This window comes from Carcharhinus amblyrhynchos, chromosome 14 (assembly GCF_965287045.1).
Source record: "Carcharhinus amblyrhynchos chromosome 14, sCarAmb.v2.hapA, whole genome shotgun sequence".
Lineage (NCBI taxonomy): Eukaryota > Metazoa > Chordata > Chondrichthyes > Carcharhiniformes > Carcharhinidae > Carcharhinus > Carcharhinus amblyrhynchos.
The window spans coordinates 74,049,993-74,061,957 of NC_137337.1; the positions used below are offsets into that span (position 1 = coordinate 74,049,993).

An 11,965-nucleotide genomic window follows, 5' to 3' on the forward strand; every position below is an offset into this window, starting at 1 on the left:
TGTTAAAAATAAAGTGACTCGTAATGTATAAATAGCCGTAACATCTATGCCAACAACAAAGAATAAAGTATAAGATAAAATATAACTCAAGCTTCCTGATCTCACCTCTGACACTCACTTGTCTTTGTTCCAAACCTACTCAGGTCCCTCGCACTTCCCCCATTTCTCTTTCTAATACATTCATGACTGTACAGGTGCCATTTTCTGCTCTTGCTCTCATTTTAAGTCTGAAAATCTTGCATACCAGTTATCTTGTCATAATTAAACCACTGACATGACAACTATCCACAGATAAGGGAGGCACGATGACACAATGGTTAGCACCGCTGCCTCACAGCACCAGGGATCCAGGTTTGATTCTCACTTTGGGTCACTGTTTGTGTGGAGTTTGCACGTTCTCCCCATGACTGCGTGGGTTTTCTCCAGGTGTTTCAATTTCCTCCCAGAGTCCAAAGGTGTGCGGATTAGGTGGATTGGCCGTGCTAATTTTCCCCTTAGTGTCTGTGGGACTAGCTAGGGTAAATGCATGGGGTTATGCAGTAAGGCCTGGGTGGGATTGTGGTCAGTGCAGACTTGATGGGCTGAATGGCCTCCTTCTGCACTGTAGGGTTCTATTATTGTATAAGATTCTATAATAACTGTTACTTTCATTAGTCATTAGTTTGGGGCGGCACGGTGGCACAGTGGTTAGCACTGCTGCCTCACCACACCAGGGACCCGGGTTCAATTCCGGCCTCAGGTCACTGTCTGTGTGGAGTTTGTATGTTCTCCCCATGTCTGCATGGGTTTCCTCCAGGTAAGAACAAAAGAAATAGGAGCAGGAGTAGGCCATCTAACCCTTCGAGCCTGCTCCGCCATTCAATCAGATCATGGCTGATCTGAAGTGGATCAGTTCCACTTTCCTGCTTTCTCCCACAGTTGTCTCCCACAGTCTAAAGATGTGTGGGTTAGGTGGATTGGCCATGGTAAATTGACCCGAGTGTTAGGGGATTATGTGGGGTTACGGGAATAGGGCCTGGGTGGGATTGTGCTTGGTGCAGGCTCAATGGGATGAATGTATTCCTTCTATTGGGATTCTATTCAATTCTATGAACTTTTAATAATAGAAGGGATCGTTTTGTTACATGGGCCTGCCCAAATATATTTCAAAATGGAATATGGAGAGTTCTGATGTGGCGATGGTGGAACGCTATGCCAGTCCTTTATTTCAATATTTCTGTTAGTGGTGGAAAGTAGACAATTGGCCAAGATGTGTTGAGGAAAGCTGTGAAATTCCGAGCTATAAGGTGAGACGCTTCTCCCCGCTTACTAGTGAGGAAGGGAAAGCCAAAGGTTCAAATAACATTTCCTAAAATTGCCACTACAGCCAAATCAATATCCTGCTTTCATTAGATCCATGTGGTTCTATTTTACAGGTTTTGTCTGGTCGGCCTTGAAGCATCTGCCTTCCTGCTTGGACACAATCAATGGCAGGGGTATGGGCATGCTGAAGGAGTGCCACATATTGTTGTACAGTAAGATTCCACAGATGATGACACAGAGGCCATTACACTTTTCACTGCATTTCTTTATTAGTGATGACTTTTTCAAAGCTACCACATATGCAAATTGACTAAAAAATGCCAATTATATGCAGCACAGTGGTTGGCACTGCTGCCTCACAGAACCAGGGACCCAGGTTCAATTCCAGCCTTGGGAATGGTAGCCTTGTTAGATTTACCTGACACAATTATTTGGATGTTTCTTCTGCACAGAAGGGAATTTTAAATCAGCTAGTTAGATTCACAGACAGATATAGTCTTTTCAGAAACAGGCTAGAAAGAAGGGGTGAAGTGATTCTTTTCACAACAAGGTAATGTTGACAGTTTTGCCTCTTGGCCTTTTGGCTAAGATCAAGTGTAGTATCAACATGCTGCATTTGGTTGGAGTCATTGGGTTACATTTCAGCTTCATTTGAAGCAATTTTTTCAAGCCGCATCTCAGCCTTCTGGCTAAGATGCAAATGAGATCAAGCCTTGGAGGAGGAGCTACACCTACTCCAATCCACTTGGATCATGTAGATCAAGCCCAAGACAGGAGGTGAGAGCCCTGTCTTGTCCGCTTGGATTGGGAATGTCTCAACTCATTGGGACTCTGAATTGGCTTTAATTTGACTTGATTGGATTGGAATAAAGTAAACAAAAAAAAATGAAAGTAATAACAATATTAAAACAAATGAATATGATTTTGAAGTATCTATATCAAAGTATTGAATGTATTTTCCTAAAATGTTATTTATCATGTCAGCTATGATTCTCACCAGATGCACCATAGAAAGCATTCTTTCTGGTTGTATCACAGCTTGGTATGGGCTCCTGCTCTGCCCAAGGCTGCAAGGAACTACAAAAGATCATGAGTGTAGCCCAATCCGTCACACAAACCAGCCTCCCATCCATTGACTCTGTCTACACTTCCCACTGCCTCAGCAAAGCAGCCAGCGTAATTAAGGGCCGCAAGCACCCCGGATATTCTCTCTTCCGCCTTTTTCCTTCGGGAACAAAATACAAAAGTCTGAGGTCACGTACCAACCGACTCAAGAATCGCTTCTTCCCTGCTGCCATCAGACTTTTGAATGGACCTACCTCGCATTAAGTTGATCTTTCTCTACACTCTAGCTATGACTGTAACACTACATTCTGCACTCTCTCATTTCCTTCTCTGAACAGCATGTTTTGCATGCAAGAAGTAATACTTTTCACTGTAAATACATGTGACAATAATAAATCAAATCAAATTTTAAGATATAAAATGTATTGTTCGTCACAGGCAAAAAGTGCTGATGCTGCAAAAGTGTGATGGTAAGGTCAGGAGTTTAAACCCGGAAATCCATTAGTCAGCAAATATAAGCATTAGAGGTTTCAAGTTTCCAGGACAAAAGGTGTAACATTATAGTGGCACACATTGTCCAGACACAAAATAGTGTCTTTCCTGGGCCCTGTATCTCTCTGTCTTGTCGATGTCCCCATGGGAAAGGTTCAGCTATGAAAAACGTCCATAGCCACATGGCAACCAGAGAGTGGGTTTAGCCCAAATGGGAAGATGTCTGGAATTAAATGGATGAATGAGATGTCATTGTACCGAGTAGCGTTTTGCAATTGACGGAGATACTTTGTTAAAAAACTGGGCTGACGGGTTAACACTAAATGAAATTGATCCTAAGCCAATAAGGAGGTGTATCTTAGGTAAAAAATGGTTATAATTGTTCTGTATTTTGGCTGAGTGCCTCAGATCTTTGGAGGGCTTTCACAGCCCGGAACCTGAGCTCTCTGACCCTCTGGAGGCCTCCGAACAGTCATACATTAATGCCTTGTTTGTCTTGTATGATTTTTGTGTTTAAAACAAATTTTGGTTGCATCTTTTGAACGAAGACTTTGCCTTTTGCGAAGTTTTTAAATAGGAACTAAGTTTTTAGACTTTGGCCAACTTTTTAAAAGAAAACCCCCACTACAGTCTGAAGTGAAGGATTAGAACACAACATCTGACACAAGGTAAACTATAAATTGGATCAAATTTGGATTAAGCTTGAACTGACTGCAAAGACAAAGCAACATCTGTCCCAGTGAGGCCAGCATCCAGCAACCATTCGAATGAGATGTTAAAACCCAGGCTCCATTCGCCCCATGCAGTTGATGTGATGACACTATTTCAATAAGAGGTGAGAAAGTTCTCCCTGTATTGTTGTTATTATCTACCCTGTAGCCAACATCACAAACACAAAGACAAAGAACCATGGATGCTGAAACATTAACAGAAAGATTGGGTCACTCAACAAGGTCTGTCAGCATCTGTGGAGGGAGAAACAGAGTTAATGTTTCATGGCATTGAGCTCCATCACAGGTTATTATGATCTTTATCATGGGCAGGCCTGTGTAGAACGCTCTTTCAGAAAGTCAGCACAGACTCAATGGGCCAAATTGCCTCGTTCTGCATTGTAGAGATACTATGGTTTATCTCACTGCTGTTTGTGGGAGCTTGCTGCGAACAAATTGGTTTCCACATTTCCTGCATTGCACCAAGAATCCGTTGAAGTGCTTCATCGCAAACAGTCATTTGGTCGTATAGAACTTGAATGTTCCTGAAAAGGGGTGCTGATTGGTTGGCATAATGACTCTGATTGGCTGAGGTGTCGCCATGGCTCATTTATGCTTACTCGAAGCAGTATACATTCAGATGCAGGGATCCGTACTCTGCAAACTAAAGGAATAAGTTCAAGCCTGGCACCATTTTCAAAATGCCCAGAAATTGGGAAGCCGAAATTCCCTGTCGCTGTCTCAATGGCAGCACCTCAGCCAATCAGTGTCATCATGCCAACCAATCAGCACCCTTTTCAAGAATATTCAAGTTCTATACAACCAAATGCCCTCCAATTGGCACCAATTTTGTATAAGAATTGTTGTGATCATCTAAAATTTGGTATTCTTGGGTTTTCCTGATCAGTGCAAGGTGAAAAGCTTCAGCAATATTTTATTCGATGGGGGCCTCAAAGGACTTTACAATGTCATGAAAGATACTTTCCAAAATTTTTCAGCTCTTCCTGTCGTGGGATCTTCCGATCCCGCCACTAGCGATTCCGGAACCCCGAGTCCCGCAGCAGGATAGAGTGCAGTTAATGGGAAAACCCATTGTCAGCACAGCCATTAGTGGGGCACCTCCTGCACCAGGGGTGTGGAAAATCCTGCCCACTTCAGAATTTCAAGTCTTAACTTAAGTCTTTCCTTTTTCAATGGTTAAGTTTTACCCGGTACAATTTCAAACTACATTTTGGAATTGCCTCCCAGCGGAACAAAATGATAGGTTTCTAGTTCACATTGAGGCTGAAGAGTTCTCCCAATTTGGATCAATAGCCTGCCTGTTTATTGGTAACAAAAAAAATAATTTGATCAATCTCATCCAAAACTGGTGCTCCAAAGGAACAGCATCCAAAAATACAAAAAGTAAATGATGTTGCCAACTAATGGTGCAAAAAAACAAAAATTGCCGGAATCTTACCGCCTCACTTCAGCTTGTACGATCCCACTCATGGCCAACAGAAAATGCTTTTGCCCGTCCCAATTCTTGCGCTGGTAAAATTCCGGCCAATTAAGCCACTTTCCCTAAACCTGTCCATCCAGCTCTCGAAGAAAATCTCATTTATTACATTTCAGCCTTCCTGAAATGTTATACCCATTCGTCCATCAACTTAAGGAACTGCTATTTTCTCTGCACACTTCCTAGCGGAGTGCTGTTTTCAGAATTATTAAGTACTGCTGCCATCTGCAGGGTTTATTACTTCAACCAAAAAACTAATCCCTAATACCTGGAAAATGTTCAAAGGCAGGTTATGGATAAATCACTCATCATTTTGATTCTGGTCCCCAGTTCACACTTGCCAGTGCAGTCCATCCTCAGGGCAAGGAGGGAAAAGGTGGTTTTGGTCACTGATATAGCTGCAGTCATCATTCCTATTGTGCTATGACCTGCTCAGTAAAGGAGGTGTCTCGCGCACATTGATTTGGATGATACGAGATTTGCCTTTCCACATGTCCTTGTGGATCTCCTGCAGAGAAATAAATCCCTGGTGTCCCCATAGATCTGCTGCCCTTGCCTTTCTCGGTCACAGCAGTTGTGTGTTTGGAAGGTAATGACTCAGGAGCCTTGGTGAGTTCCTGCAGTGCATGTTATAGACAGTACGCAAACTATGCCCATTTCTTCAGCTGAGTGCACTGGGGTAGTGCTAGAGAAGGGGTAATTAACATTTATGGAGGCTGTTTTAAAAACTAAAATGCAAAGTTGGCAATGAGAAGCCTGACGGTTAATGTTGGGCGGCACGGTGGCACAGTGGTTAGAGCTGCTGCCTCACAGCGCCAGGGACCCGGGTTCGATTCCCGGTTTGGGTCACTATTTGTGTGGAGTTTGCACGTTCTCCCCTTGTTGGTGTTGGTTTCTTCTGGGTGCTCTGGTTTCCTCCCACACGCCAAAGCTGTGCAGTTCAGATGGATTGGCCATGCTAAATTGCCCCTTAATGTCAGGAGATTAGTAGGGTAAAGACATAGGGATACGGGGATAGGGTCTGGGTGGGATTGTTGTTGGTATGGTCTTGATGGGCTGAATGACTACATTGTGAGGATTCTATGGTGATCGAGTCAGCTCCGCCATTCAATGAGATCATTGTCTGATCTGATGTGATAATCCTGAACACTTTCCCACCTTATCCCCCTAACCCTCAATCCACCTATCTCAGCCTTGAAGATACTTTATAACTCAGCCTCTACAGCCCTGTGCGGTAAAGGGTTCCACAGATTCACTACCCTCTGAGAGAAGAAATTCCTCCTCGCCTCTGTCTTCAATGGGCAAACCGCCTCACTCTGAGATTGTGCCCTCTGGTCCCAGGCTCCTCCATAAGCATGCCATCTTCTGGCTAGAAGCCCCCTCAATCTCCACGTTCAGCAACTGGTGCCGGTCATATTTGGGATCACTTTCAAATCCAGCTCAGAGAATCAATGGAAAAGCAGCGGGATTTTTCCATTACTGGTGTCATTACGTGGGGCCAGCACTCAGAAAACCAAGGCGTTCTTATTACGAGAGGCGGGGTGAGAAAAAGTTAGCAAGGAGTGCCATGATAAAAATTCGCCACACATTGCAAACTCTGATTGTAGGCGTGATTGCAGCAGGCTTTCTGTGCAAAACCATTTGAAATAACACAATGCAAAGCGGCGATTTCATCATGGTTTAAGGAACCAGTCAAGGAAAAGGGATAATTTCCTGGTTTGTGTAATCACGAGTACTTTAGAATATAATAACCCAGTTCACTAGCAGTTCTCACTCCTTTGAACAGGTAGGGGAGGCAGGAAAGAGAAAAACCATTATCCAAACTAAAAGGTTCAATCATTTGCATTTTCAAACATTAGAATAGCATGGAAAATTATTCTTTTTCGTTGTCTACATAACTGAAATGTACAGCAAGCAAATCTGATAGTGGGTAAATAAAGATCAGGTAGAAAGAAGGTAGTCTTAGAGAATAGGAGTAGCACAGTGGCACAGCGGTTAGCACAGCGCCAGGGACCTGGGTTCGATTCCAGGCTTGGGTCCCTGTCTGTGTGGAGTTTGCACGTTCTCCCCATGACTGCGTGGGTTTCCTGCGGGTGCTCCAGTTTCCTCCCACAGTCCAAAGATGTGCGGATTAGGTTGATTGGCCGTGCTAAGTTGATCCTAGTGTTAGAGGGAACTAGCTATGGTAAATATATGGGGTTACGGGGATAGGGCCTGGGTGGGATTGCGGTCGATGCAGACTCGATGGGCCAAATGGCCTCCTTCTGCACTGTAGGGATTCTATGATTCCATGAATATCCTTTACATGAAGTACAGAGAGCCATAAAGTACTTGTTTTATGTCTGTTCAATATTGTAAGGCATCATTGCTTTAATAAACACATTATCACTGTCTAAATAGTTTCTATTTTCCTTCTGTACAACTCTTTTGATTTGATTTGTCACACATATAGGTATATAGTGAAAAGTATTGTTTCTTGTGCGCTATACAGACAAAGCATACCATTCATAGAGAAGGAAAGCCAGAGAGTGTAGAATGATTGTTACAGTCATAGCTAGTGTGTACAGAAGATCAACTTAGTCCAAGGTAGGTCCATTCAAAAATCAGATGGCAGCAGGGAAGAAGCTGTTCTTGAGTTGGTTGGTGCGTGACCTCAGACTTTTGTATCTTTTTCCTGACGGAAAAAACCATAGCATCCTAGAATCCTACGGTGCAGGAGGAGGCCATTCAGCCCATCGTGTCTGCACCGACCACAGTCCCACCCAGGCCCTATCGCCATAACCCCATGCATTTATCCTAATTTGACCCCCTTACTCTAAAGGGCAATTTAGCATGGCCAATCCACTGAACCCACACATCTTTGGATGATAGGAGGAAACCAGAGCACCCGGAGGAAACCCACACAGAAATGGAGAGAACGTGCAGACTCCACGCAGACAATGGCCCAAACTGGGAATCGAACCCGGGTTTGTGGCACTGTGAGACAGTAATGCTAACCACTGTGCCACTGTGGTACTGATGGGACAGAGAATGTCTGGAGTGCGTGGCATCCTTGATTATGCTGGCTTCCTTCCCGAGGCAATGGGAAGTGTAGACGGAGTCAATGGATGGGTTTGCGTGATAGACTGGGCTATGTTCACAACCCTTTGTAGTTCCTTGCGGTCTTGGGATGTTGCTCCTTAAGTACAATGTAGAGAAACCACCAAAATACCCAACTGAGACTTAATCAGTATTTTGTAAACCTTCAGCGTAACGTTCCTGCTGTTGTTGTTCTCCCCCCAAGGTCGGAAAATCCCACCTGAAGTCAACAGATATTTGCACGGTCCGATGGGAAAATTCCTGTGGCTGTGTTCATGAAGCCAATGTGTCTTCTGAGCGGAAATCTCAACATATCCTTGCTGCCTTCAAAGAATCATAGAACAGAATCATAGAATCCCTACAATACAGGAGGAGAACCATTTGGCCCATAGAGTCTGCACCAAACACAATCCCACCCAGGCCCTACCTCCACAACCCCATACATTTGTTTGCTAATTCCCCTGACACAAAGGGGCAATTTAGCATGGCCAATCAACCTAACCTGCACATCTTTGGAGTGCGGGAGGAAATCGGAGCACCCAGAGGCAAACCATGCAGACACAGGGAGAATGTGCAAACTCTACACAGACAGTGACCCGAGGCCAGAATTGAACCTGGCATCCCTGGCACTGTGAGGCAGCAGTGCTAACCACTGTGCCACCATGCCACCCCAGAGAGTTGTGTATGTGAACCTCCCCGGGCCTCACTGATCTTGAACCCTGTTTTAAATGGTGCCATTTAATGCCTTTCCTCATTCCTCCAGCCACTTCACATTTCCCCACGTTAAATTTTATCTGCCGTTGTGTTCACCCATCTCAATTTTCCATTTCTTCCCGGTATTCCTCTCTCTGTCTGTGACAATTTTGAATGCCATGCCCTCCGCAAACCTTGACTCCCTGCACATTCAAAACCAGATCATTAATACATATTAAAAAAAAGCAGTGGTTGCAATATCGATTCCAAAGGATGCCATTCGCCATTAAACACGGATTTCCATCTCTTATCCAATATCCTGTACATGCAGACGCTGCCCTTTAATCTCAGGACCTTCATTGCTGAGTGTAGCTTGCTGTGTCTACATCACAGCATCTCTACAAGTGACATTCTGAATCAGACTTCTGTCAGGTTCAGATTCAATTATTGCAAGTCCCACCTGGTCAATACTTTTATGTCCCTGCTCTACAAACTCTAATTCATCCAAAATGTTGCCATGTTTATCCTATCACAGACTAATTTCCACTTCCCTAACATTCCCAGCCAGCTCCCTCTCTCCAACTGATTATATTAAAAAATTCATAACTGTTTTTCAAATCCCTCGATAATTTCACTCCATCATACCTCTGCAATCTCTTCTAGGCTTATTCGGTATCTTGCATCTTTCATTCCTCTTAATCGGGGCTCCTATGTCTAACATTAGTCCAGTAAGAAGTTTTACAACACCGGCTTGAAGACCAAAGATTTATTTGGAAACACAAGCTTTTGAAGCACTGCTGCTTCATCAGGTGAGTGGACACTCTGCACTCTGCGCTCCGAAAGCTCATGATTCCAAATAAACCTGTTGGACTTTAACCTGGTGTTGTGAGACTTCTTACTGTGCCCAGCCCAATCTAACGCCGGCATCTCCACTTCACAACATTAGTCCACTAGTGGTGCGGCACAGTGGTTAGCACTGCTATCTCACAGCATCAGGGTCCCAGGTTCAATTCCGGCCTTGGATGGAGTTTGCACATTCTCCCCATGTCTGCATGGGTTTCCTTTGGGTGCTCCAGTTTCCTCCCACAGTCCAATGATGTGCAGATTAAGTGGATTGGCCATGCTAAGTTGCCCCTTAGTGTCCCAAAATGTGCAGGTTAGATAGATTAGCCAGGAGAAATGTGTGGGGTTTTGGGGAGAGAGTCTGGTTAAGATATGCTGTCAGAGAATCGGTGCAGACTTGATGGGCTGAATGGCCTTTTCTACACTGTAGGAACTCTATGATTCTAGTGGTAGAAGTTCAAGCTGTCTAGACCCTGATACCTGCAACGCTGCCTGTAAACCTTCTAAATCTTTCTATTCTTTCCCAAGCCACACTGGACAGGGCGTGGGAGGCACAGTGGCACAGTGGTTAGCACCTGTGCCTCACAGCGCCAGGGACCCGGGTTTGATTCCCGGCTTGGGTCACCGCCTGTGTGGAATTTGCACGTCCTCCCCATGTCTGCGTGGGTTTCCTCCGGGTGCTCTGGTTTCCTCCTACAGTCTGAAAGACGTGCTGGTTAGGTGCATTGCCCCGAGTGTGGCGACTAGGGAAATTTCACAGTAACTTAACTGCAGTGTCAATGTACGCCTTACTTGTGACTAATAAATAAATTTTTTTTTAGGATTTTCCAGCCATGCTTGCCCTAAGGCTGGAAAATCCTGCCCAGGGTCAACTGACCTTTCATGATTCATGTCCCACCTGCTATGATCCCCTTGGTGAGCAGGACAGGAAAACTTTGTCCACAGTCTGCCCAAGCCTTTCAACTCCCTTTCTAATTCCTGCCTTGGTTGCTACATTGTAATGCACATTGGCACTTGGTACATTGACAGTGTTTTATGTTAACACAACCTGTATGATCATACTCCATTTTAGTAGTTTCAATGTTGATTTGTCAGGTTTCTTCTTTCAGGTTAGACATGGCATGGTGGCACAGTGGTTAGCACTGCTGCCTCACGGTGCCAAGGACCCAGGTTCCCAGCTTGGGTCACTGTCTGTGTAGAGTTTGCACATTCATTGAATCTTAGAATCTCTACAGGGCGGAAGGAGGCCATTTGACCCATCAAGTCTGCACCGAACACAATCCCACACTGCTCCTATTCCCCATATCTTTACCCTGCTAACCCCCGATACTAGAATCAATTTAGCATGACCAATCCACCTAGCCCGCACACCTTTGGGCAGTGGGGGAAGTTGGAGCACCCGGAGGAAACCGACGTAGACATGGGGAGAACATGCAAACTCCACACTGACAGTGACAGACATTCTCCTCGTGTCTGCATGAGTTTTCTCCGGGTACCCCGGTTTCCTCCCACAGTCTCAAAGATGTGCTGGTTAGGCAGATTGGCCATGGTAAAATTACCCTTTAGTGTTCCAAAATGTGTAGGTTAGAGGATTTAGTGGGATAAATCATAGAATTCCTATAGGAGGAGGCTATTTGACCCATCAAGTCTGCACCAACAACAATCCCACCCAGGCTCTATCCCTGTAACTCCATGTATTTACCCTGCTAATCCCCCTGATACTAAGGGTCAATTTATCGATGTTGTGGGGTATGTGCCAGGAAAAGACTCCAGGCTTCCAATTTTGCACCCTCCTCTCCCCTCTTGCCTGCCAGGAGGCAGGAAAGTCCAGCCCATCATTCCTAAACACCAAATAACTATTTATTTCTCATTCCTCTTTCCATCTCCGATTCCTTTCATGGATCTTTCTGAGTTGCTTATTTTTAACAATGATCAATTTACTTTTGAAATTAATTATTCTGACCAACTGGCTCAAGGAATATAACAATGACCTTGGGCCTGTTCTTTGCGTTCAACAGATGTGTTTGACAAACACCAACATTGCCGAGAAAAGATGTTTTGTCAAAACCTTTTGTCCAGTACTCATCAGGATTTTCCCTGACGCCGGTATTCCTGAGATTGTCTTGACGAATACAAGGTGAAAAACTTCAGCAAAGTGTCTTTTCTCAGCGGTACGAGTGAAGGGCTTGTTGTTCCACAGTTGTTGAATGACTGGATGTACAATGAGGTTCACTGTGAAAACTAATCATTGCAAGTTAATAGATTGGCAATCAACAGTTGATTG

General features: G+C 44.5%; 1 pseudogene; it reads left to right on the forward strand.

The window, feature by feature from the left end:
- Positions 1-1,866: 1,866 nt before the first annotated feature.
- On the forward strand, positions 1,867-2,008 carry LOC145352836 (U2 spliceosomal RNA; annotated as a pseudogene).
- The last annotated feature ends 9,957 nt before the right edge of the window (positions 2,009-11,965 follow it).